This window comes from Martes martes, assembly GCF_963455335.1.
Source record: "Martes martes genome assembly, chromosome: 8".
Lineage (NCBI taxonomy): Eukaryota > Metazoa > Chordata > Mammalia > Carnivora > Mustelidae > Martes > Martes martes.
The window spans coordinates 41695935-41722125 of record NC_137895.1 but is presented as its reverse complement, the minus strand read 5'-3'; the positions used below and the strand labels follow the sequence as shown (position 1 = coordinate 41722125).

Here is a 26191-nt window from a genome sequence, read left to right as displayed (position 1 = left end):
CACAGTGAATTAGATGACATATGGCTTCCTGGAGGCTAGAAGACAATCAAGCAATGCTTTCAGAGTTCTAAAGGAAAATTACTTGCAACCTACAGTACAGTGCTCAGCCAAGCTATCAGTCAAATATTAGAATAGGATGAAGACAACTTGTACATAGAGTAATTCAGAAAGTTTGCCTCTCACATTTTTTTCAGGATAATTCAGAAAGTTTGCCTCTCAAACACACTTTCTCAGGAAGATACTTGGGGACTCCAGAAAAAAAGATCAAATAAATTTAGGAAAAAAAATAAAAAAGATCTAAAATAAAATGGATTCAATTCAAGAGTACAAAAGGAGATTCCCAGAAGAGACTTAAAAGGCAGCTAGTCCAAACTGAGGCAGAACTAGAGGCAACTCCAGAAAAATAGGGAACATGCTATAAAATGCAATATGTTGAAGAGTTGAGGGGGAGAGGAAACTATAATAAAGGCAAACAAGAAAAAGGCTGGTTAGAAACACCAAGAAAGCAGGAAGTCATGTCCATTTCTTTTTTTAATTTAATGGCTAGATTTTGAGCAGTTAATAAAATAAGCAAAATAAAATCCACTAGACCTTGATTTTATTATGGACATGTTTCTTCAGGTGGCCTAAGGGTAGAAATAATAATTTGGGCGTACTACCCGGCCCAGCATTAACTAACATTTACAAGTCATAATATTGAAACTATTTATCGATTTTCATAATTTAAAGAGAACCTGTGGACATGACAGCTGGGGTTACAGATGGGGGCAGGGGAAAGGGTGTAATGCGTTTAAGTAATAAGAAGTTAGGAAAGAAAAGAAAAAATGGAAAATTCAGATAATGTCTAAATCGATAAATTAATACGTGTAGATTAACATTCAATAGAAAGCAGTGTGTTTTATAAAAACAACAGAGCTTCCTTTGTTGCATATTCACAAACACCCCCCATGAACTCCATCTTTTAAAATAAAGGTAAAGTGTCTTTCAGCTTAAAATAATTTTTCAGGTTAACTCAATTTTTAAGGCAGTAGTTCTCCACCAGGGGCGATTCTGCCCCCAGAGGACATTTAACAATGTCTGGAGACATTTTTGGTTGTATAATTAAGGGGAGATGCTACTGGTATCTAATGGATAGAGGAACAGGATGCTGCTAAACATACCACAACTCAAAGGACAGCCACTCATAGCAAAGAATTACCTGACCCAAAATGTCAACAGTGCCAAGTTGGAGAAACCCTGCTTTAAAGGAACTTTTCAGACTTCTATAGAAAAATGTTTATAGTTTCTCACAGCTTCTCATTCTTATAATGGTATTCGGGCATAGTAGGAATGTTTTCATTGGTGCAGTAAGTATTTATGATTGATTTGAATGTAGATCCATGGGCTCTACATTCTGTGTCCTCACGGGCTTCAGAGGTTTAGGAGAGTCATAATGGCACATGTTGATGAATATTCTGGAACAACATCCAGTGGATGTTGGGAGCTCAACTACCCATTCCATGCAGCCCGTGCTTACAGTAATTTTACACAACTGAAATTTCTCATTAAAATTACAACCTGTGCACAAGTTTTTCTACATGGTAACTTAAAGACTCTAGATCCTTCCACCCTCTAAGTGCTCCATATTTCTTGGACTAGAAAAAAGAAGTTAGAGAAAGAACACATGCTTTTCTGTCACCTCTACCCAGAAGTGAAAACACATCATTCCATTCACATTCCACTACTAAAAATCAGTCACATATATGGCTCTACCTAGATGCAGAGAGGGATGACAAGGAAAAAGGACAAAATGATAGAAATACATGCCTAGCTGAGTAACCACTTCCCAGTGTTCATTGTACTGGAGTAAGAGGAAACACAAATTATGGTGGGCACTGCACTAAATTGGCAGTTGCCCTCCCCCCACACCCAATCATTACTGCATGGTCTCTCCCTTCACAGTAGTAATCTAGTAACAAGCTTGTTGGCTCCCACTGTTAACTTCTATTTCTTTCACTAGGATTTTCTGAAAACTTCTAGATCTCTTTCATACTATCTAAGGACCACTGGAAACTCATAGGGTACATCTCTGGGCCTTACTGTGCCTCAATACACCATCTTCTTCCACTATCAGCACTTCAGGTCAGCGCCAGACCAGGTACTGGGCAATAAGGTAGTAAGTGGCTGTAAAGGCTGTGAACTTAAGCAGTCTGGCTCTAAAGCCTGTGTTATTCTGTCTCTTTAGATTTCTAAAATAAAAGGTAGTAAGAGAGTCCTTCCAGGATCATTCATAAAGCATTCACATCTTGCAAAGCAGTCTAAGAACTATTACAAATTCCCCACTATGATGCACAGCACTACTTTTCTTTACTTCTGGATTGCTGACTTTAAATATTATAGTCCAAACAATAGGCAAAATTAAACAGTAAGCAAGGCTGGTCTTCAGAATTCCCTAACCCCACTCTGTACTGTAAAAGTGTACCCGTGCCCTCATGTCCAAGGCATTCCACCTCCTTACTCCTACTCAGTAATAATGTTACTTAGAGTAGACTCCTTTCTCCCCAGATCTACCATACTCCCACCCCATCAAAACTTATATACCAGACTGCATAATTTCCATAGGAGCCAGAGTCAAGAATTCTTTGTAAGAAACTATGTAATCTGATAAACTAATCCTGCTAATATGTGGCATCTGGCAGCCAAAAAACAAGTTACTTTAATGGAAATTTCATTTGGAAATTTCAATAGATTTCAGTTACACAGATCTGTGACCCTCAAATATCTCTAAATAAAACCTATCCATACCATGTCTATGCATCAGTCTTACTCTTAGAAGTATGAATTAAAAAAAATTTTTTTTTAAGATTTTATTTATTTACTTGAGAGAGAGATCACAAGCAGAGAGGCAGGCAGAGAGAGGAAGGGAAGCAGGCTCCCTGCTGAGCCTGATCCAGGGCTGGATCCCAGGACCATAGGACCACGACCTGAGCCGAAGGCAGAGGATTTAACCCACTGAGCCACCGAGGTGCCCCGAAAGTATGACTTTAAAAAATTTTAACAAGTCACCTTAAAATACCGTATCTACTATGTTCTTATATTTCTAGTTTAGTTTGGAATTTCCTGGTGAGAAATTGGCAGCTGAACGAACAATAAAGAAGTTTTTGCTTTAGTATAAATATTTCCAAGATTTACAAAACAGGATGTCAAACACGTGTGAAATTTTTTAAAAATCGAGGCTATATGGCATCTTATTACAAAATGTATTTTCATCAAATCATACAGTTGATATAGACATGAAGGTCAAGACTTGTCATAAGGGGCAACTGCAAATAAACTTTACAAGGCAGTATAATGTGGTGATTAAAAGGACAGGCTCTTAAATCAAAGCTCAGGTTAAACTTCTAATTCAAATCCTTTTGGTAGGCTCAACCACCTGCCACTTAGCTTCCCTGAGACTTTGGTTTAGTCCAAATCCTGGCTCCACTATCTACCACTTAATCTCTCAGTGCCTGAGGTTTAAAAAAGGAAAAAAAAAAAAAAAAAAATCTGATGGGGAGGGGGAGGTGCTCATTGTGAGGATTAAATGTGATAACATAGCAAATACTTCTAAACTTGTAACTGGTACATAGTAATCAACACATATTATTTATTAGTAGTAGTAGTAGTAGTATTACCAACTATGCTTACTAAGACACCTTCAGAAGCTATAACAATCTCCTTCTGAATCTACCATGTTATCAACCCCAAATCAAAAAGTTTCTCCTTTTTATATGAAAAGAGTCTTCAAGCTCAAAACCATTTGCTCTTTTTTTCAGTCTTTTGTGAATACAGAAGGTGATGGGTAAATGGCTTCTTTTTCATTTTAAGACTCAAGACTCTTTTTAATTTTTTTAATAATTCCCTTGCAAATATTATACACAAGATAGATTGCTCTTGGGATTATAAACACTACGAAGAGTTCACAAAATATAATGAAATTTTGAGATTTACAAAAGAACAGCTACCAGAGCAAAAAGCTTAGATAAGAAATGAGGCAGAAGTCCATTAGCCTGATCAAAAAATATTGAATTCTAAAATAAAGCACAGCAGGTAGAGATCCTTCATGGTTTATAGTCACTCAAATCACTAAAAACACATAAAGGATACTTCTGGTAATTTTTTTTTTAACTTAATAGCAGGAAAATCCCGTTTCTTCACAACAATGAATAGATGGCACGATAGGCATGGGAAATTTCTTCAAAAACAAATTCTGTAGGGAAGAAATGCCTAAAGGCTCAGATTTTTCAGCCACACACATCCCTTACTTAAAGCTTTAAAAATCTGAGGCATCTAGCATTTCTGTGGTAACATTAAAGTAAAAAAGTTAGGCTTCATTTCTATCAGAAAACATTATGCTTCACTGAAAGAAAACTAAGCATCTAAAATTTTAATACTCAAAAATTTAAAGGTAATTTAAAGGGTCAACTCAAAGGTCAAGTAGATATTAGAGTTCATGATAAATACACCAACATATTTTTTAATAATCTAAAGATTTTTTTTCCCCCTGAGAGAGAGTGAGAGCAAGCAAGCATGGTGGGGAGCAGAAGAGAGAGAGAGAGAGAATCCCATGCAGGCTCCATGCCCAATGGAGCCTGACATGGGGCTCAATCCCACAACCCTGAGATCATGACCTGAGCCAAAATCAAGAGTCAGATGCTCAACTGACTGAGACACCCTGGCACCCCTGACAAAGATCTATTTCAAACAATTTAACATGAAGTCCTCCTATATGTTAGATCCCCTTCATATACACGATGTAACTTTATTCTCCTAACAATCATACAGAGTAAGGATTATTGTCCTCCTTTTACAAATGAGGAAACGAAGGCCCAGAGATTTGCCTACACTTGCCTGTGTAAGATTTAATCAGAAATCTAATTCAAATTTTCTGACACCCCAGTTCAATGCTCGTGCTTTCACTATACCACCATCACTTCCACAATTCAAGTACTCTAATCTTAGTTCTTATGAAGTATAATAATCTTTTCATCTAGGAGAGGCAACAGCTGTAAGGTGAGAAGAAAAATTATTCATAATGTCACCAAAAAAACCCTCATTGTGCTTGTTAATACCACATGATTACCCAGTCCAATGTAAATGCTTTGTTCATACTGTCTACCCCCTTAAAACACCTGCTTATCTTCAGATATACAGCTTTAACCAAAACCTAACTCAAGAATTACTTCCCCTAAAAGAGCTTCCCAATTATGACCTGTTCCCTTCCTCCCAATCCAACATCCTTCCTTATCATCTCACTCCTTGTATCTGTTCTGGACTACATTACCACACACTCCTCTTTGTTCTCCTGCCATATATTTGGAACTACATTTTTTTCATTCAGTAACTATTAAGCATTTGAAGAGCTAATGGTGAACAAAAAAGATAGGTCCTTGCTATCACAGATGACTTACATTGTTTGCATCTTTTAAAAAGGTAAAAATAAGATAGGGTAGAAGAGTATGATGTTCTACAACAAGGATTCCTTCCTTCCAAGGTCTCTGACGAAACCTTTCTTGCTTGCGTACTTGATAACATTTTTCTGGGAGGAAAAACTCCTACTATCACATCTTTCAGATGAGACCTTCAACTTAATGCCTTCAAAGAAATATGAGGGAGTGAGGAACCAAGGTAGAAAGAAGGATAGATCTAAAATCGTTCAAGGGTTTCCAACACAGGAACGTAAATCTACATCTACACATTAGTCCAGACATCCCTTCCTGAGTCCCATCCACAAGAAAATGATACTATAGGCACCACTGCTCCAATCCAGCATCTCCACCAATCTCCTTGCACCCAGCCACTTTAATGCAGTACTCAGAGACTTTTTTTTTTTCTCAGAGACTTTTTAATTCATGTTATATTTATGGATTACATGTACATCATATTCACAAAAATAAGGTAAGACATATGCGTTCTACTTTTGAATCCCCTGATGCTCCAAGATCACTGCTATAAATGCATTCAGCTTTGGATATTATAAATATTCAACCGTAACACTTCAGGTATTGCTATTAGCATAAGACTTTTTCACAAAATCAGAAAACTACGTCTAAGTATCATGCCTTACTCTGTCACTCATGTTCCAAGTAACCTGCTCTTGAAGGATTATTTATAAACCAAAACAAGTTTAAATGTACTAACAGTACTCACTAAAGAAATTCTGCAATTTGTCTTTTAAAAAGACAGATCTTTTTGTAATGAAAATTTAATAAAATCATGTTATAATTTTTTTCTTAAATCAAAACTAAAATATAACTTCATTACACAGAATTGTAATTTATCCCCACAGTATAAGGGTTTTCAATTAAAAAATGAACCAAGAAACTAGATCATGCCAAATTTATAAGTGCCATAAACATGCTGCTGTAAAAACCATATTTGATTGCCTCTAAAATGTAATAGTACTCTGAAAAAGGACAGCACCTTTTCCAGATCACAGATACCATATTAATATTCAACAAGAAAGAAATAAACCATGACCCTTTTTAAATTAAACAACCAATTCTAAGCAGCTGTGTACAAGGTCTTGTGGTTCAAACAGTCCACATGGAATTTGACCGCAACAACCTAATCTCCATAATTAAAGACCTAAAAGGTAGTTCTTATGTTTCATCTATTCCCTTTCCCAGTACTTTGAACAGGCATCTTACAGTCATTCCATACATAGTTGGTATCAAAAAAGGGGCAACAAATACTTGAAATTAGCTGTACTTTCCATAAAGGACAAACCATATCCTTACTCTCCCTTTCCCAACCTGTTTTATAAAATTAGCATAACCATAATTCCACTGTAAAACAGGTTTCCAGCAAGCATAAAAATTGACCACAGTCTCTCAACATGATCAACTGCAGACAACACCTGATGGAATGGAGAAAATCTAACAAGCAATTCACCCACGTTCCTCTACAATCCTTGTTTTCCTTGAAATCCTAAGAGGCAAAACAAAACAAAACAAAAAAAACACAACAACACACTTTTAAATGATTATCTGAAAAGACCTAAAGTGGCACTAATTTGAGGCTAAGTTTCAAGGGAAGTTAATAAAAACTAATAACCCCACTACAGTATTCTCATACTAATCAGAAGTCACTCAAAGTCCTCTAGCATTAGAAAGGCAAAAACTTCATTATTTAACACAAATATGCTTATAATATCATCAGATAAGTTTCCCCATCTGTTTGAGGAGTCCAAGTTATCTATCATTTCAGACAATATTTAGATAAAATGAAATCAGGCAAGTTCCCTAAAGCAGATGTCTCTCATAAAAAAGAGTGTTATATGACTTTTGTGAATGGAAAATCTGCATATACTGTTGCTTCACTCAGCTGGTCTCGAGTGGGTGGTTCAATGAACCAGAAGCGTGCTCCATGTGAAGCTCCTTAGAACCTGAGTCCACTCTTGAGAAAGGACTTAGAAACAAACATTACATTTAAAAATACAACAAAGGCTTCGTCTTCCTCCTACGTTACAAGTCGGCCACAGGAACTGAGTTTAGAGGAACGACACCGTGTCACTCGGCTCTGTATGGGCGGGTGCGGTTGCAGTGCGCGGCACAGCCTCCTCCGAGGCTGTCACAGGAAAACCGAAGCCTCGCCTTAACCGCGCCAAGTGACAAAGCACCAGCTCTCCCCCGCGCGGGGGCTTCCGGCGAGACCCCGCCGTCCGCCCAAACTTCGGGAGGAGGCACTCAGGGTGGTCAGAATGCTCTCACCATCCCCGGCCCCTGACGTGGCTTTGTAAGGTTTGCACACGCACGTACTGTGGGCCCCAAAACACTCCACCCCCGCCGGCCTTTGGAATCCCCCACTCCAAAAAGGGACAAAGAAGCCGAAGAGGAACTCTCCGGCGCGGGGAGCCCCCGCCGAGCCGAGCTCAGAACGTGGGGATAAAGGGGTGCAGTCGCCCAGGAGGGTGCAGACCCGTCGGCCCCCGACTCAGGGACCGGAGTGACACTCACCGGTGCGGAACCCCCTGAGAGGCGGGCAGCAGAGGGCCGGTTCCTCCGGGGCCCTGCACGCGCCCGGGAGGACCCCAACTTCTCTTGGCTGCTGTAGCCGGCGGCAGATAGGGCGCGAGCCCAGACCGAGGGCGCTGGCTCGCCGCCCCGAAGACGCTGCTGGCTCTGCACGAGACGGGGGCGGGAACTCCGAGTCCGCGGTCCTCTGGCCAGGGCGGGCTCCACCTTCTCCTGGTCTGCCCGATTCTCGCTGCGGCTCCTGGCGCGGTAAAACCTAACGCCACAGCCGCTCGGGCTACCGCTCCCACCACCGCCCGGCCCGGAGCTCGTCGCGGCCTAATGTTGTCATCGGCCGCGTCGCCGCCTCTCTGGGAACCTGGAGCCTCCGAGATACTTCACATCCGACCGCCCTCCCCTTCCAGGCCCCGCCCCCCAGCTCGCGCGCTCCAGCCAACCCCCCCTTCCCGTCACGTGACAGAGTGCGGAGGCGGCCGCGGAGACGCCTCTCCTGCCGGCTAGGCGGTGAGTCGCGCGGGAGCAACTGTCAACACCTTGTTCTGCCAGAGTCTTATCGCCGCCGAATTGCCTCCGCACACCCGAAGGCGGCTTCGGAATGCGAGACCACCGCCTCCCGCCCCACGCCTGTAACCTGCCGAGGCGAGCTTTCTGGACCGGTCTTACACGGCCCTGTCTAATCTGAGGAGACTGCACAGTGCAGGTGCCTGGTAAGGGCTTAGGACCCCACGCCCACTCGGAGGCGCGAGGGTGACGCCCGCCTCCTCAGCCCTGGCTTGGCTAAAGTTTTAGCCAAACAAAGGAAAAAAGAAGGCATCGTGGTGTCTGGGTGAAAAAGCAGTAACTAATTCTTCCGATTTCTAGTAGCACGTTAATTTGTGGCATTTAATTTACTGTTTTCCTCATTAGAGGTTTTTATTTTTGAGGAAAGGATGGTGCGTGTCAATCATGCTGGGATGAAAATAGCCAAGCAAACTTATTTTTGTTCCTAGTCAGGTTCAGCATCCTTCGTGCCAGTTTTGCAGTCATTAAGTCTTACAATGTGTTAGGTTGGTGGCAGTTTAAACAGATACACAGGATTTTGACAATTTGTTCCATTTTTAAAATAAAGACTAACCCCCCCCCCCAAGTACCTTAACTTTTGGACATGCCTTTTGCCTTCTTTTTAAACCATGGTCGGAGGAACTCTCTCCCCCACCCCCCAACACTGGTGAGGAGGAGAAAAGAATATGCTGGACACGGGAGGAAAAGCAACAATACAGAAATGAGGGGGGTAGGAAGATAAGAAGATCATAATCAAACCCTGCGAACAATGAAAGCACGTGAGAAAGCTTTCTCAGTTTGCAAGTCATTTTTACTTTTGGCCCAGAACTAAGGGTTTTTGCTTGAGCAAGTCTTATGCCCTCATTACATTTTCTTAATATGACATCAAAAAGCTTTCTGATCAGCTGGATACTTTGAAATGAATAAGCAATAGAGTTTGGCCTGTTTAAATCGTTATGATTAATGTATTTTATGGATACACTAAGAAACAGACTTTAAGACTCACCATTAGTTCATGTTACTCAAGACAGAAAAACACTGCCAATTAAACTATGCCATGCCACTGATATTTTTAGGACACATCTTGAATTCAGAGATTGTTAAAATGTGAAAAACAATGAGTCTTAGAATCTGTGAGACTGGTAATGAGCTGGTGTTCCAATGAAAAGATTCTACAGGTTCTGTTCTGAACTCTGAGATAATTGTAGTTCAAATAAATATGAGAAACATTTATTATTCTGTGAATGACACTATTTCAGCAAAGCTAGTAACTTTGGAGTTTGTCAGTAGATTGAAACCTGTCTCCTATTTTCTAGAGAAGTATTTTTTATACAGACTCAAAAATTAATTTTATTTTTTAATGAAATAAGCTAGAATGAAATAGGATATAAAGACCAGACTACATACCTAGTGTGGACAAGAAACTGCTTTGTGAAATTTTTGTTTCATTTGTGGGGAAGGATAAGAGTGTGTCCTATGTTGTGATTTAAATTGTTTCTTGGGGCGCCTGGGTGGCTCAGTGGGTTAAGGCCTCTGCCTTCGGCTCAGGTCACGATCCCAGAGTCTTGGGATCGAGCCCCGCATCGGGCTCTCTGCTCTGTAGGGAGCCTGCTTCCTCCTCTCTCTCTGCCTGCCTCTCTGCCTACTTGTGATCTCTGTCTGTCAAATAAATAAATAAATCTTTAAATTGTTTCTTATTGTGAGTTGCAGTCAAATAGATTTGAAAAAGAATGTTCTTAGAGCACAAATAACATGCAAAATATACACTCTGGGCTCTGTCTCTCTGGTACTTTTCCTTTACTTTGGGAACTAAAACTAAAGATTAGAAAGAGAAGGCAAATTACCTTGACAATCCTCTCCTGCCTCAGCCCAAATGTCTTACACAGGCAGTTGAAAATAAATGGTCTTTTTCTGGAATAGGAAGCACCCTTCTGGAAGCAAGGTGGCCTAGGTTATAGACTTTGCTAATTAGACGTTTGACTAAATGAATTACTCTCTGCATTTCAAATTCTGATAAAAGTAGGAAGTTGGACTATATGCTGTTTAACCAATGTTACTCAACCTTTTTTTTTTCAGTGATGATATTCACATTTGAAACAAATAGCCATTGTATACTCAGGACTGTGCAAATTCTTGTCAGACTAGTTGTAACTCCTATCAGCCACACTAAAAAAAAAAAAATCAGAATGCAAGTTCATGAAAGTAAAGATATGGAACAACAAATGTAAGTATATCTTTTGCAGTTGTCTGTATTTTAACTGTTTCTAATAATAATTGCTTGCTATAAATGATGATTTTGACATACCTCACAACTGATTGCAACAAAATGATGTATCAATATATTAAAATTCAGAAAGACATACTTTTCAGATCCTTCAAATCTAATATTCTATGATTCCAGGAAATGATCATTCAATCTAGCATTTGTGATGTAATCAGAACATAAACAGAAACTGTAATAAGTGATCCTGCACTATAATTGAGAAATATTCTGTAACTCTCATTTGCTATGTTGAGATACCCTACAAGTTTTCTACTCTTAAAATAATTTTTAAGAATAACATTCTTGAGGGGCACCTGTGTGGCTCAGTCTGTTAAAGCCTCTGCCTTCTGCTCAGGTCATGATTCTAGGATCCTGGGATCAAGGCCCGCATCACATCATCGCATCATCAGGATCTCTGCTCGGCAGGGAGCCTGCTTCCACCTCTTTCTCTCTGCCTGCCTGTCTGCCTACTTGTGATCTCTGCCTGTCAAATAAATAAATAAAATATTTGAAAAAAAAAAAGAATAACATTTTTGAACAAAACTTTTTATTAAAACTATCCACTTTTATTATAACCTCAATGAGAATTAATCTCTTATTGCCCAGTATTTCATTAATTATACATTTCTGAGAATGAAAAGTTCTTTTTCCAAATCAGTTAAAGCACTGACAGGCATGATAATTTTTCCCACAGAATATGTATGAACCCTGACCTAAAATGAGAGAGATTGGCTTGAGGTTGTTTTTTGTTTTACCTTTAGCCTTTCCATTTAGACATCTGTGTTGCCAAAGATTGCTGATGAGGATTTTCTATTAAAATGCTCATTTCCGGGCACCTGGGTGGCTCAGTGGGTTAAGCCTCTGCCTTCGGCTCAGGTCATGATCTCAGGATCCTGGGATCGAGTCCCGCATCGGGCTCTCTGCTCAGCAGGGAGCCTGCTTCCTCCTCTCTCTCTGCCTGCCTCTCTGCCTACTTCTGATCTCTCTCTGTCAAATAAATAAATAAAATCTTTGAAGAAAAAAAAATAATAATAAAATGCTCATTTCCTCAGAGAATATTAAGAGTAACCTTAAACATGAATAAGGTATTCAACACAATAAGAATGTGGTAGATTATATTATTACCCTTGGCCCTGTAACTTGCTCTAGCCAGTGGTTTATAAACAGATGTAATACATGCTAACTACTTTAAATTTGAGTGCAACATTCAGGTCAATCTCCTAGTCTCATGCTGCCTGCCATGAGAAAGGCATTTTTCAAATAGGCCATCAGAATGAGAAAATACATGGAGCAGACCTGCAATTTACCTTTACCCTGGAGCAATACAGCAGCAGCAGCTGACTTGCTGCTACTAACATGAAATAAAAGTACACTTGATCTTAGCCAAAAGGCCGAGAAGCGATGACATGAAATAAGAGTAAATCATAAATATTTATTACAGAGATTTTGAATTTATTATGTAGTATAATCTCACAAATCAGGTTAAGTGCATGTAAACCAACAGATTAGTGGTTCAAAGGCTAAATGTACTATAGAAAAATATTACTCTTCTATTTAGTAAAATAAAGTAATAGACACCTACAAAATAGTCACCTAGATATTTGGTGAGCACCCATCTAAAATTTTCTATTAAAAAGAGTCTATTTATAAAATCTGAAGATTTGCTTACAAAATATTTAAGTATCGATGCGGGGCTCGATCCTAGGCTCCTGATATCATGACTTGAGCTGAAGCCAAGAGTTGGGTGCTTAACCAACTGAGGCACCCAGGTGCCTGAGCAGCTCACATTTTAAAAAATAACAAGCACAGAAGAAAATGAGACACCATTGGTAAGAAACAGTGAACATAGATAGCAAAAACATATTCAAAAGGACTTTAGATACTGAAATTACACATAGACTGTAAAATAACTATACAAAATATGAATAAAAGACAACCTTGAAAATATGTACAGAGAACAAGAGAGTACAAAGAATAACTAAAGGTGTTTTTGTAAAATAGAATTTAAAAAATTAAAAAATATAAATTATTAAAATTTAAAACTCAGTAGACATGTTTAATAGTTTATTTGACATAGCAGAAGTACAATTTAGTGAACTGGGAGATAGAGATGAAGAAATTGGCCAAATGCAATAAATAAAAATAAAAATAAAAATAAAAATAAAAAAACAAAAATAAAAATAAATGAAAAATGCTAAAGAGACTTTAAGTGACATAGAAGACATTGTGAGAAAGTCTAAAATAAATCAGTGCTCCAAAAGAATAGGAAATAGAAAAGAGAAAATATGGCAAAGCAGTACCTGTTAAGATAATGGTTGAAAACTTCCCAGAACTGATGAAAGAAAGACTCTAACCCACAGACTTAGGAAATCCCCAGCAAGTTAAAGAATAATAAATCCACACTTATATATATGATAGTAAAACTATAACACACCAAAAACAAAAAAAGAAAACCTTAAAAGTAGAAGGTTTAAAAAAAAATAGATTATCCTCAAAGTATCTGGTAATTGGCTTTCCTCAAGAGAATCAGAAGACAGTGAAAAAATGTCTTCAGTGGGCTACAAGAAAATGACTGTCAGCCTAGAATTCAATGCCCACTGAAGAGACCTTTAAGAATGAAGCCAAAATGAAGGCATTTTTCAGGCAAGCAAAAGCAGAGTTTGCTGCTAAAATTGACTCTCATTAATAGAAAGTCTTAAAGAAATTTCTTTCTACAGAAAAAAATGAATCATCCCAATTAGAAGGTCTGAAAGTTAAGACTAAAGGAACAGCATTGAAAGTGTTAAATATTTGCATGAATCTAAAAACCATTGACTATGCAAAACAGAATTGTTAAAAATATTTAATAATATTTTTAAAAGAAAAAATAGCAATCAATCATATTTCTAGCATCAGAGTAAGTCCAATCAGATTCTTACTTTATACCTACTATTAAACAGACCTCATCAGTCCAAGTATTTTATCCATTTGTATTATTTTCATCTGGCATATGCCCTTAAAAGCAAAAATACTAAACTTTTCCATTTTTTTCCCTCTTTTCCAATCCATTTAGCCAAAACTGTGTTAATGTTTTAGTTGTATTCTCTTTTTAAATAACTCTCCTGATGTAGCATTTTAAATATTTTTCTTCATGACATTTTTTTCAAATTTGCCTAATGTAAGTGAAGATAATTTATTAATAATCAGACTAAGAAATTAACACATATTTAGGAGATCATGATTTAGAGTAATAAAAAACAGAATTACATACTATTTTTCAAATAACTATGAAGCATTAATGAGTCCCACCATAGAAGTCTAAAAATGAAAGTTCATCATAACAAATTATATAATTATGTATTCACAGGTTAAGAACAATTAACTCTTATTGAAAAGCTCTGCCTACTCTTTCCACCCACATTGCCTTTTCAATGTGCATGCTATGACTTTTTAACACCATCTCTGGATATAGTTAGAAATCTATGCTCAGGATTTAAAGATTGACTCCTGAGTTTTAATTAAGCTCAGAGGGCATCCTGAACTCCAAATAAATTTTTATAAAGGAAGAAGAACTCATTTCTTTCTGATATCTGCCTAGCCTACACATTCCCTGTTGTAAATATGTTCTTCATTTCAATTTCAAGAGAGTGTATAAAAAGCTATTTATCATAGTTATGAAAACATGTAAAACATAGGACACGTAATTCCTTAAATTTCTGAAGTTGTGGTAACTATAATGCAAAGAAATTATACCTTACTTTTTTTTTTTAACCAAAGCTTTACTCTTTCTTTTCCTCAGCCACATAAGATTATTCGAAACATATTTACTTCTATAATACTTTCCTGAGAAAACCAAATCATAATTTCACTGCACAATGTCCAAATAACTTTCATTACTTTGTATTTTTTAACATATAAGAGATTATATATTGCTAGAATAGATTATTCCAGTTAGCTTTCTCATACCTGTGTTTATACATCCATAAACTTTCTGACAGTTAACAAGTAATTCATATAAACCAGACTGTACATTAATTCTTTCAACTTAATAAGTTACTGGTTTTTACTGTGTCCAAAGCTCATCCTATTTACAAAAAAATTATTTAAGTATCTGTAGTTTACTTCACCTCTTTTCTGAAATGAATGGGAAGCTAGCAAGAGGCCTCACTCTACAGTGTTTCAAAACTGCCATTTGTGCTCTTCTCTCCTAGCAATGAAGGTGCCATACGTACAACATTATCAGGTAGCATCCATCTACCCACTCCTCCCAACAAGGACAGGAGCTACCTAGATGACTTTTGTCAAATCTCCTACTAGTTATTTATTATCTATCTTTTTCTTCCAGAACACTGGTGCCCAGAGGTGACAAGGTGAAGAAAGAAGGCACCTTCCCTATATTCCAGTAATGTCTGTCCAAAGCATTCTTGTCAGGTTCATCCCTTGGTTCTAGGCCCTGTTGATATTTTCCCATAGTTGTTCTCAGTCAGTTGCTATGGGAGCCTAACTTACTGGTATTATATGCACAGACAGCTGAGACCAGACTCCCAATCCCATTCCCCAGCTGTTTCCTTTAACCCCTAATCCCTATAACACCCTCCTGGAATGGACTGGAGTTAGGATACATCTATTTTTTATTTTATTTTTAAATATCAGCTCCTTTCCAGACATGGCCAAACACTTTGCCCCTTGTGGTCCCACATTGTGTTAATTACTTTGACTTTCTTTTGCTGTCAGCCAATAATTTTGGACCTAACTTTGTTTGCCTCCCAACCCCCTTTCCTGAAAGTTTTAGAAAAACAGTACACCCTATAAATACATTGCTATAAATTAAGAACAGGGAAAATACTAGAAGAAAATTACCTTTATGCAATAAATAAAGGCAAGGAAATAACAAGGGGCACTATTATTATTAAAGTAGACTCATCTATGAGAAGGAAGGAGAGAAAATGGTGTCCACGGATTACAGTACGTATAGCCAAGCTGCGGCCCACTCAAGGATATGCACAGACCACCCAGGCATATGGGCAGCAAAGTTATGGAGAATGGAACATGAGTGGGCCTGATAACCGGGGCAGTGAAAAGGGGGTATTTGATCAGTGGAAGCATGCGCGGAAATGGGCAGGGAGGAAGATGCAGAGGAATGGGTGCTGGAGAGAGAGGTGGCTTCATGGTCAAAGGACCAGATCTTGATCTAGGCCCACCTGTAGATCCAGATGAAGACTCTGGCAATGTGCAATTTATGTGCAAAGCTTAAATGACAGTGTGATTCTAGATGATCTGGCCGACTTCATTAAACAGTGTGAAGTTGTTAAGATGAACAAGAGAACTAGACAACTCACGATCCATATCTACTTGGACAAGGAAACAGGAAAGCCCAAAGGTGGTGCTATAGTGTCCTATGAAGACCCACTAACTGTCAAGGTTGCCATGGAGTGGTTTGATGGGAAAGATTTTCAAGGGAGCAAACTTAAGGTTTCTCTTGCTAAGAAGCAGCCTCCGATGAACAGCATGCAGGATAGTATGCCTCCCCGTGAGGGCAGAAGGATGCCAAAGTCACTCTGTGGAGGGTCCAGGTGGTTCACGAGGGCCTGGGGGGTCCCATGGGTCACATGAGAGACCATGGAGGAAACAGAAGTGGCTTTCCCCCAAGGGGGTCCCAGAGTTTCCAAGGGAACCCATCCGGAGGAGGAAACATCCAGTGCAGAGCTGGAGACTGGCAGTGTCCCAGTCCGGGGTATGGAAACCAGAACTTCGCCTGGAGAACAGAATGAACCATTCTAAGGTCCCAGAGCCTGAAGGCTTCCTTCCACTACCCTTCCCACCACTGGGTGGTGACTGTGGCAGAGGCAGCCCTGGTGGCAGGCAGGGAGGAAGAAGCGGCCTCATGAGCTATGGTGGTCAGGGTGGGATGTTCAGAAATGGTCATGGTGGAGAAAGAGGTGGCTTTCTGGTGGCTGGGTCATGGACAGAGGTGACATTGGTGAAGGAAGATGGGGTGACCCTAGTGGGTCCCCTGGACCTTTGGTGGAACAGATGGGAAGAAGATGACATGGGCGTGAAAGACCTGGAAAAATGATAAAGGCGAGCACCATCAGGAACACAGAGACCAAACCTACTAGATGCAGAGACCCTGAAGAGCTTCACTGACTACAGATTTATTTTTAAACCATAACATGTTTTAAATTTATAATTCCATATTTATAATGTTGGCCACAACATTATGATTATTCCTTGTCTGTACTGTCATATTTTTCACCATTTGTGGGAAACATTAAAACAAGTTAAATGGTAGTGTGCTGTTTTTTTCCTTCTTTTAAAGATGGTTGTTTAGGGGTGCCTGGGTGGCTCAGTCATTAAGCATCTGCCTTTGGCTCAGGTCATGATCCCAGGACCCTGGGATCGAGTCCAACATTAGGCTCCTGCTCAGAGGGAGGCCTGTTTCTCCTTCTCCTCGTTCCCCTGCTTGTGTTCCCTTTCTTGCTATGTTTCTCTCTGTTAAATAAATAAATAAAATCTTTAAATAAGTAAATAAATAAGTAAATAAAGGTAACGGTTGTTTAAACTAAGACTAAATAATGGAAACCCCTTGTGAACATGCTCAGTATCATTGTGGAGAACCAAGAGGGCCTCTAATTGTAACAGTGTTCATGGTTGCGATGTTCTATTTTTATTTAATAAAATTACAAATGTTTATTAAAAAAATAGACTCATCAGACATATCAACCAAATGCAGTATATGGACCTCTTTTAGATTGTTTCAAATCACTTTTATAAAAGACATTATTGAGACAATCAGGGAGATACTAGTTGGATATTACATGATATCAAGGAAATATTGTTAATCATCTTAGGCATAATAATATGTGATTATGTTTTTTTAAAATGTCTAATTTCTTAGAGGTACATACTGTATAATTGGGCCTCTACTTTAAAGGAAAAAAAAAATTCAAATTATATCACTTTCTTTTCTCTGTCGGTCAAATCCATGGGAATGTACTCTATAATTACTACTTGTTATTTTCTACCCTAAAGATAGTAATCATTTCCTCTTTATCATTTCTATTTTTTTAGTATTTTATTTATTTATTTTTTAAAAGATTTTTATTTATTTATTTGAGAGAGAGAGAGCAAGCGAGCGAGAGCTTGAGAGGGAGAAGGAGACTCCCCATGGAGCGGGAGCCCGATGTGGGACTCAATCCCTGGACGCTGGGATCATGACCTGAGCCAAAGGCAGTCGCCCAACCAACTGAGCCACCCAGGTGCCCAAGATTTTATTAATTTGAGAGAAAAAGAGAAAGATCATGAGCAGGGAGAGGGAGAAGCAGACTCCCTGCCAAGCAGGGAGCCCCATGCGGGGCTCAATCCCAGGACCCCAAGATCACAACCTAAGCTGAAGACTTAACTGACTGAGCCACCCAGGTGCCCTACGTCTATGACTATTTTTTGGTAAAAGTATACAAATCAAAAGCAACTCATGCTATCTGTTATTTGCTCCAAACCTCTATTAAACCACTGTGAGAGGCCAAATATCTCATGACCTATGGTAAATAAATCTGATTAAGCACATTAACATGTTCAAATTTATATAAAGCATTCTGCAAATACAGATTACTCTAGAGATGCTAAGAAGCAGATGTACTGATCTCCTTGGCATTCACATGATTCAGCTACAAATAGAATTTGAACACATTCCAAATGCACAACTGTCAAATTCATAAAAAGTAGCAAAAAAAGTCAAGTGAAAGTTTAGGCTTTGCCTTGATTAGCACTGACTGTTTTCTGGAAAAAAAATAGTTGAAACTATTCTGTTAATGTTTTATTTATTCAGTGCTAATGTTTGACAAAAACTAAGTACTTTAATTTTATGCAGAGATGTTCCCATTAGGTTAACAGTGATAATCCAGAAACTGTTATGAGTTAGTATTACTATTAAGTTGATAGAAAATCTTGAAATCAATTTAATCAAAGAGGTGCCTGGGTGGCTCAGTTAGTTAAGCAGCTGATCCTTGATTTCACCTCAGGTCATGATCTCAGGGTCCTGAAATCAAGCCCCACATTGGGCTCTGTTCTCAGAGGGGAGTCTGCTTGAGGATTCTCTCTCTCCCTCTGCCCCTCTCTCATGCACACACTCTTTCTCTCTTTAAAATAAATAAGTCTTGGGATGCTTGGGTGGCTCAGTTGATTAAGGATCTGTCTTCGGGTTAGGTCATTATTCCAAGGTCGTGGGATCAAGTCCCACATCAGGCTCCTTGCTCAGCACAGAGCTGGGCTCTCCATCTACCTGCTGCTTCCCCTGCTTGTGCTCTGACAAATAAAATAAAATCTTTAAAAATAAATAAATCTTTCTAAAAAATCAATTTAATCAATATTACAAAGTTCATCAATATAAACTTGACTCACTGAAGTAGTATAGTGCAGTGGGGTTGAACTCCAACTCTAACATCAGATAAATAATGCTAACCCCAACATATACTGGCTGTAAGACCTCACCAAGACTCTTTCCTCATATGTAAAGTGGAGTTAAAAAAAATTTTTTTTAATTTTACAGTGTTGTGATAAGAAAGAACTCAAGAAACATAAACTGTTATGATTACTCTTTGGGGAATATTATACACAATATTATTAACTGTATTTTCACTTTTCTCAGTTGTGAAAAAATATTACAAATAGACTATACTCTACCAACATCATTAATATAAAACTTTGTGGCAACTGGCCTAATTCTGAGAATTATAGAAGATACATAGATGGGCATAACCTCAGGCCATGGAAGCAGATTTATTTAAGAATCTCAAACACCCCCATTCAAGTATCAGGTCTCAAATGTGATGTGAGAATGAAAGCTATTTCTTCGGCAACCAGGAAATGGACTCAATTTGAGAGTTGTACTTTTTGTTCAAATAAGACTTCAAACAGACATTAGAGTGTTGCAATACATGAAGTCAACACTCTAAGCCAGTCCTCTCTTGCCAAACTTATTTCTTAAGTGCAATGAATCATAGTAAAACAAAATTTATCTCTATGCACAATACAGTAATGCATACGTTTCCTTATTCTCCTGCCCTTGTAACGTTACTTAGCAATCCAGAACACCTTGTTTATGATAGTCAATAGATATAAAAATGACCTTTTGAAATATTTGAGAGATATTAGATGTAAAGATTTGGTAGATTCAAGTTAAACTTTTGAGCTAGAATAATTATAGGTAATTTAGTATATTTTGTATAGTATCTTTCATGTTATTCAATTAATGTTCAATTAGTAATGCTTAGACTGATATTGAAATAATGATATGGCAGTCTCATCCCTACATTATAAACTCATGACTAGAAAGTTATTTGTATGGCATTACTTTGATACCATGCATATGCTTAGTTTCTCTTCAAACAAACCTCATGTTTTAACATGTTGAAAAGCCTTGCACGAGTCAATAATTTCAATAAGAATTGCAAGATAATTTTAATACCATCATGCATTCTATATTCTGGCTTTTTTTTTCCCAGCAAAATAGAGCTTGACTTTATACCTAGAACTATTTGGTTACCTTAAAATACAGTTCATACAGGAAAGGAAAAATAAATAATTCCTTAGTTTTAGTTAGTTATTTTTGGAATAAAGATAATTTGGTGACTAATGGGGAAATCTGCATTTGGGTTTTAGATATGATGAAAATTCATTGACTAGGAAAGGTAGAGATTGTTAACTTTAAAAAAGTAAGGTTGTAAAACTGCACACCAGGTATGAAACCATTTGGGTTAAAATATATATATATATATATTTATATGCATATATAGAGATAAGTAAAGGTATGGAAAGATATACAATAAGCTGTTAACAATGGTAATAGATAGGAAATATGGTTTTTATTTTTCTATTTTACCTATATATAATTTCCAACTTTCTACCATGTGTGTACTACTTTCATAGTAACAGAAGTTTTTTTTTTGTTTTTTGTTTTTTTAAGAAAATCACTATTTCCTACTGGGCCTACATAAAGCTTCTGAGTCATAATCAACATGAGACTGTAAACATTTCAGCATGAGGAACTTCCAGGGCACCAACATAGCTAGTTACTTCTTGAAAGCCTCTCTGCTTGCAGATTTCCGTTGCCTTTGCATCTTACCCATGGTTTGTAGGCTGCCTCAGCACTAGATCCATGTAGCCTTCACACTGTAGCAGTCTTCATGAGTTGGCAGCTTGTTTGGCCTTGGGCAGAAACTCACTTCTTCACAGCTTTTATGTCATCATATTTTCTTCCTACCTTTCTGACTCTTCCTCATTCTCTACAAGTTTATCTTTCTCTCACTTTATTTATTACTCCAAAATTTCATACTCAGCCCTCTTCTCTTTTCACTTTACATCTTCTTCCTAGAAAAGAGAGGAGAAAATGGATCTTGTGTTCTCATTCTTTTTGATCTAATATGTATCTCTAGCCTAGTCCTCTCTCCTGAGCAACAAAATCACATTTATAATCAGTAATTATTATACTCTCTAGTTAGACATTTACATATTTATAAATTATTATATTTACATATTTAGGTGGTCCCCTGCCTGACTGTTAAAATAGGACTATGCTACTTTCAGAACTTTAGGGAAGAGTAACTTCTATTTTTATTTCTGCCACCTTCCCTAAGAAGAAAGAGTTATTTCACATAATTGGTGATTTAAGAAGAAAATAAGACCCAGCCCCTTTCTTGCCATGTTTTTCAAACCTACCTACCCACAACAGATTATATTCTGTTCTGTTTCTCATTCTGCATAATAATCTAAACACATATGGATCAGAGCTTAGGCTTGCTTTCTAGAGGCAGGTCTGAGTCCTAACCCTCATTTTTTCTATGGTTGACCTCACTGGGTATGGAAAGCAGTGATTCTGCTCAAGTTTATCTGTCCTGTAGACCCAAATTTTCCTTTTATTATGCCATTTCCCATTTGGACTTGAGGAGAAGCATTGAAAAGCCTGGTTGTGGCTATACCTTGAAGTCATATTGTCCAAACAGCTTTATCAGAAACATAGTGGTTTTTCCATCTTTCTCTATCTGACTCCCTATTAATTGGTTCTGAATTCAGAAGAGAGTTAAGATAAATGAGCAGCTCTCACTGCCCAAGCTCCATTATTGCTAGGACAACTCTATCCAAAAGTAATTGTTTAATGAGAACATAGATCTGAAAAAGGACTGGAAAATGAAATCTTACCAATCTAACAAAGGAATAAATGATCCCAGAATAAAATGATAGCAAATATCAGAGAATCAGCAAAATAAGAATTTGTTCATTTATTCCTGAATGCCTACTGTGTGTTAGGCATTGTTTCAAGAAGTTTAAAGAGTTAGAATACTTTAAACAAAAGTTACCTGGTACTCCATGGGGCACCTCGGTGACTTAATTGGTTAAGTCTCCAGCTTTGGGGTTTAGCTCAGGTTGTGATCTCATGGGTTCTGAGACTGAGCCCTGCTTTGTCAGGCTATGGGAGTCTACTTGATGATTCTCTCCCTCTGCCCCTCCCCCCACTTGAGTGCTAGCTCACTTGCTCAAACCTTCCCCTCAATAAATAAATAAATAAGTTACCTGGTACTCTAATTTGACAGAATTTTGAATCATTATAATAATCAACAACAAAGCAATACCTTATATTCAAAGCTAATATGACTGATTCAATATAATCCAATATATTGAATTCAATATAACATTCAAGTGCTATTATTTATCAAACAAGCAATTCCCATACCATATCTGATTGAATCATCAAAACAACTCTATGAGGCAGAAAGAATAGTCTAGGTTATGCTGCAGTTGAAAAAAAAATCAATGATTTAACTGAACAAAGATTTATTTCTTATTCTAAAATGTTGGCTCTGGCTGCAGGGAACTGTCTTCCATACAATGGTATGATAATCTAGGCTCTTTCAACCTTGTGGTGTCACCATCTTAATATGATTCTTTTTACATGATTGCCCCAGTAGGAGAAGGGCTGGGGAATTTCATATTGGCTTTTCATGGCTTCATCCAGAAACTGATAATGTCAATTCCACAGTATTTCATTGCTGGACCAAGTCACATGGACCCATCTAGTTGCTGGGGTGCTGAGAAAGAACAGTCAATCCACTGAGTGCCCAGAAGAGGAAGAGAACTGAATATTGATTAATACAAACAATGTATACCATAAGTAGCTATCATTACTGCTCTTTTTTGTATAGGTGAGGAAATGGAGGATTAGCAAAGTTAAGTAACTCATCCAAGGGTACACAGAAAGTAAGCAGAAAGAGCACTATGTGAACCTAGATCATCTGACCCCAGAGTTCATGGTTAACCTCTATCCCATTATACTTCCCAACTCGACAGTGGAACCCTAGCAGAGCCCAGCCACCACTAGAGATATGTAATTCCATTTATGTAAATTCAGTTCAATTCAGTCCACATACGTTTACTGAATACTCTCGTTGTGAGGGTCATCGCACTTGCATCTGAAGGAAGGTTGGATTATTTGACCATATAGATCTCTTCCAACACGTTGGTTCTATTTCTATGAAGAACCATGACTAATACAATAACCTTAGAATTAGTCTCTATAAAAGAAGGTTAGGAAATGATACTTTATTAAATTTTAAGTTAAAGATGAAATCTTATGCAATTCTTAATTACTTTGATCCTAGAACGTCAAGTGCAATAGAAGAATCCTAGAATGACCAGAAATTAGTCAATGTTTATTGTATTTTCTGTAACACAAAGTTAAAAAAAAACCTCATTGGTTATAAAATATATAGATTTTTTGCAAAGAATCTTATAAACTGAAAGAACAATCAAAACAACCTGCCAAATATAGGCCATAGTACATAGATTTTACTTAGGGGAGTGTTCTAATTATCTTCACAAATTCAATATTGTGAGAATGTGATGAGGTGTCAATTATCGTTTTAGAAAGAATTTAGTTCTATACAACTGAGAATGCTCATAGTCTCTCCAATTTTAATGTTTCCCTGTACATGATGCTGTTTCTGAAGTATTTAGTTGCCCCCTGCTGGTCACATAATTATAAAATTCCTAAAGATACATATTTTTCAGATTGCACGGAATGACAAACTTCTGAGATGCATTAAACTTTTTCATCAAATGAATTTACAATGGATTTCCAGTGCTCAATTGAGACATGTAAGTTAACTCAGAGTTCTTAAATACAATCTTCTTCCTATAAAATGCATTTCATATTTTATGTCTCTTCAAGTCCTTTTTGAAACCATGTGGGGATAAATTATCAAATTGAGAGCAAAAAATAACACTTGTTCAAATATTTTAAAAATGATTTTTACCCCATCTCTGCTACTGCCTCTCTTGCTAATGTTGGACAAGGCACTTTAACTTCTTTATATCTATTTCCTAATCTGTAATATGAAGAATAATTGACATACAATAAACTGTGCATATTTAAAGTATAATTTGATAAGTTTGACATATGTGTTCAGCTGTGAACTATTGCTACCATAGTTCGAGATAGCTCAAGATAGTGAACATATTTATCATTCCCAAAGGTTTTTTTTAAAATTAATTTACTTATTTTGAGAGAGAGAGAGGGAGAGAGCACACAAGTGGAAGGAGGGACAGAGACAAAGAATCCCAAGCAGACTCCCTGCCTAGAAGGGAGCCTGATGCAGGACTGGATCCCACGACCCTGCGATCATGACCTGAGCTGAAATTAAGAGCTAGAGGCTTAACCTACTGAGCTATCCAGGCACCCTATTCCCACAAGGTTTTTTGTGCCACTTTGTATTTTCCTTTTCCTGCGCCCTGCCCCTCCCAGCCCTCTCCCATCCTCCAGTAACCACTGATGTGCTTTCTGTCACTATAGATTAGTTAGCATCTTCCAGAGAAAAACAAAAATCTTAAGCTCACTAGTTTAAAGACTAAAACGAGGTATGGAAACACTTAAATTCTTTTTAAATATTAAAAACTTTACTTGGATGGTGCCTGGGTGGCTCAGCCAGTTAAGCATCTGCCTTCAGCTCAGGTCATGATCCCGAAGTTCTGGGATTGAGTGCTCCTCAGCTCCGTGCTCAGCGGGGAGTCTCCTTTTCCCTTCTCCCTCTGCCTGCTGCTCCTCCTGCTTTTGCATGCTCTCTCTCTCTGTCAAATAAATACATAAAATCTTTAAAAAAAAGTTTTAAAAAGAAGGCTTTTAACTTTAGTGTCAGCAGATATGAGCTTGGGTCTTGGCTATTTTGTTTACTAACTGTGTGACCCTAGGCAAGTTACTCAACATCCTAACTCCAAGGTTAACAGTTTCCCCATACTTAGGAAAAAGGATAAGAATATCATCTGTCCCCATAAAGTCGTTGGGAAATTGCATGCAAAGCAATTAGCTCAGTGCTGGGCCTGTAACATAATATACTCAACCAATAGTAGCCATATACCTTTAGACATTTCAAAGAGCACCAATCCAGTTTTAAGAAAAGGAAATGAGACCCCTGACCATGTAGCCAGTAAAACCTTAAGGTAACCATTTTAGAAGTTTTATGTGAGAATAATTCACTGTGTTAGCCACGGTATCCAGATGACTCTGACTCAGGTCCTTTTCTTAAGCACCCCATTGGTTTTCCTTCCTCATAACTCCTTCCCCAAGTGTCATAATTTTCCTTTCTTTGTAATTCCATCCCTACCAAACATATGACCTGACATTCCTCTCATTTCACCTTTATGATCTGACAAATAACTTGACCAATATAAAGTGAAAGTTACTCTACCAAAGCAGAATGAGTGGTGGTTCCCACTTGAAGTGACAGACATCATGGGAATAGAGATAACGAAGAAACTAGTGTGTTTTTGTGTGTGTTCTTTAATAGTTTTCTCCTCTATTTTCAAAGACTTCTGTCACTCTTTTTGAGCTGGCAAGCTCTGCCAGGTTCATACTTGATAAAATCCTCTCTCTATAACAGAAATTTATTGAGCTCCACTCACCAGCCTAGCCCAATCCAGTACCCGGGGCAAGTTCTGCCTTTCCAGAAGAGAGATACTGTATCTTGGAATCCTTTTGTGTGCTTTCTTCCATGAAGTTTTAGCATTGCATTTAGCATTGAATCATTACTTCTGAGAAATTATGTGTGTGCGACAAATAGGCTAAGGTCACTCCCAGTGATCTGTGTCTTCTGATATGAATGCCCCTACCCCCAAATATAGGTTGCTAACCTGAAAAATAAAAGGCAGTTATTTTATCAGCAAAAATGGATTTATTTGGGAAAAACAGAATTGCAATTCAGGATAACAAATTGTAGCAAAATTATTGACAAGTCTAACAAAGGAAAGGAGTGATATTTTACGTAAAAGGAGGAAGTTGGGGGGAGTTGTTTTGATCCAAAGTTGGAGAAAAACACGAGTCTAGGGTAATGAAAGCCTCTCATTGGCTGAGTTGCAGGGGTAGCTAATT

General features: G+C 38.0%; 1 protein-coding gene, 1 long non-coding RNA gene and 1 pseudogene across 4 annotated transcripts in view; 2 read left to right on the top strand and 1 right to left on the bottom strand.

Annotated features, from left to right (window-relative positions):
• Positions 1-8403, bottom strand: part of OSBPL8 (oxysterol binding protein like 8) — a 150258-nt gene extending 141855 nt beyond the window's left edge. For both annotated transcript variants that reach the window (XM_080810442.1, XM_080810443.1), the window contains exon 1: positions 7977-8403. The gene's annotated coding sequence lies outside the window, so the exon portion shown is untranslated. The remainder of the gene's footprint in view (positions 1-7976) is intronic.
• A 49-nt stretch (positions 8404-8452) lies between these two features.
• On the top strand, positions 8453-11370 carry LOC308347391. Its single transcript, XR_013967245.1, has 3 exons — positions 8453-8701; positions 10611-10758; positions 11153-11370. It is a non-coding gene; the product is annotated as an uncharacterized lncRNA (long non-coding RNA).
• Positions 11371-15804: 4434 nt separating this feature from the next.
• On the top strand, positions 15805-16895 carry LOC308347390 (RNA-binding protein EWS-like; annotated as a pseudogene). Its single transcript has one exon. The product of its transcript is annotated as an RNA-binding protein EWS-like (transcript).
• Positions 16896-26191: the final 9296 nt, after the last annotated feature.